The sequence below is a fragment of the Porites lutea genome, chromosome 6, assembly GCF_958299795.1.
Source record: "Porites lutea chromosome 6, jaPorLute2.1, whole genome shotgun sequence".
Lineage (NCBI taxonomy): Eukaryota > Metazoa > Cnidaria > Anthozoa > Scleractinia > Poritidae > Porites > Porites lutea.
In genome coordinates, this window is record NC_133206.1 from 29,964,941 (window position 1) to 29,967,233 (window position 2,293).

Here is a 2,293-nt window from a genome sequence, read left to right on the forward strand (position 1 = left end):
AGTCAGTTGGTCAGTTCTTGGGCAGTGAAGACAATTATTTGATCAAAAAGAGTGCCAGTTATGAGAGAGTCAGTTAGTCTGTGAATGAACCAGCTATAAATTATCCAGTCAGTTGGTCAGTCCCCTGACAGTAGAGTCATTTATTCGGTCATTCAACCAGCCATAAATCATTCGATCACTTGGTCATTCCCCAGACAGTAAAGTCAGCTACTCAGTCGATCAACTGGCCATAAATTGTTTAATTGATTGGTCAGTTGCAGACAGTACCATTAGCTAGTCATGCAATTAACCAGCCATAAATTATCCAGTCAGTTGGTTAATTCTTTTACACTTGAGTCAGCTAGTTAGTTAATCAGCCAGAGATACATTTTGTAAAATCAATCAGTTAGTGTGTTGGTCAGTTCTCCGACAACAGTGCCAGTCACATAGTATTTTAGTGAGTAAATGCGTTACCCAGTAGGCTCAGTCAATCAACCAGCCATAAGCCATTAAGTCAGTTGGTCAGTCCCTGGACAGTAGGGTCAGTTAATCAGTCAGTTAATCAGTCAGTCAACCATCCATAAATCATTCAGTGTGTTGGTCAGTTCTCTGACAGTAGAGTCAGTCAGTCAGTCAGTCAAACTGCCATACAGACAGTACAGCCATACAGTTATAAATCATTTCATGTGTTGGTCAGTTCTCTGACAGTAGAGTCAGTCACATAGTATTTTAGTGAGTCAATGTATTATCCAGTAAGCCCTTAGTCAATCAGTCATTTAGTCAATCAATCAGCCACAAAACACTCAGTCAGTTGGTGAGTCTCTGGACAGTAGAGTCAGTTGTCAAGTATTGATTAGCCACAATTTGAATTATTCAGTCAGCTGGCCAGTTTCTAGACAGTAGAGTAATTAAGGCCCACATTTTGCCTGCATGTAATACATGCTAAGGAACAGTAATATTTTATGTACACTAAACCCCCTCCATATGAGAGAAAAAATAAAATATGAAGCAGTCAGATCAATCAAAACGATGGTGGGTGGTTTTACAGGAACAGATGACTATTATATATAGCCTGGTGAACAAATTTCCAATAAGGTACACATGTAGAAAGATCATAGAAAATCTGCTGCAAGGATGTACAGCTTGAAGAGAGCTCAACCTAAGAGCTAAGCAATAATTTATCAACAATTTCCTTGATGTGGAATGAATAACTTACTTGTTATGTTTGCCTTTTTCTCTTCTCATTGACTGACTTGTGGTGTTACAAAGAACTGTTTGGTGAAACATCTGACAGCTGTTGAAGGAATTAAAATGACACAACCATGTAAAATTCTGTTCAATAAGACCAGGTTTTCATACAAATTAGATAAGTTATCATTTTAAATTACACATAATGTCTACCATAAATGAGCTCCTTGATGTCTAGTTTAAGAATCTGTTACTTCAGTGATACATTCTTTAATTTATACAATATGCAGCAGTGCTCCCATTATTTTTTATCCTGGAAATGGAGACTGTTCAATTTGATATGACTTGTTATTATTATTATTATTTTGCATGTTTGTGAATAAAAAGCAGCTAGCAGTATTTTTAGTAAACTGCTTTGTGTTAAGGAAGTACAGGGATGTCACTAAGATTTTGAGTTGCCGGGTAAAATTAAGTAGGTGGGGAATCAGACAGCTAGGGATTTCTTTAGGTTATATTTTTCTTCTGTTTCCCTGTGAAAGTATCCGGGGAAAAATCCTGGCCCGTGCGTTTTAATGACAGCCCTGGGAGGAGTAATTTTTTGTTCCCACAATATCTTGGTGATTACCCCCCCCCCCCCACCCCTTGCTTTAGATGTAAGTGTTCCTCTCCCTTCCCTCCTCCCCTGTGCACATTCCTCCACACCTGAATTATAATGAATTTCATATTGGAACTGCAAAATCGTTATGGTATAATAACTTAGCCAAAACCAACGAACATAATTTTGTCTCTGGTTCAACTTTTGGAGCAACTACAGAATACAGGGCCATATTTTCAGGTCTTAAACAGAAGTGGCTCGGTGGCTCGCTAGTCACGACAAGTGTTTAAAGAACGAGAAAGATATAAGACATATAAGTATAAGCCAGACATAGAAGGCATATACTTTAGTATTTATTATAGCAGATTATAGGTATATATTTTAGTGGCTTGGCGGCTCGGTGGCTCTTCAGTCGAGGTTATATAGTTTAGTGGCTCGACGACTCGGTGGCTCGTTAGTCGGGAGTACCGAGCCACCGAGCCACCCCAACGAATATACCTAGAAAATTTGCCCTGTATTCTGTAGTTAAGC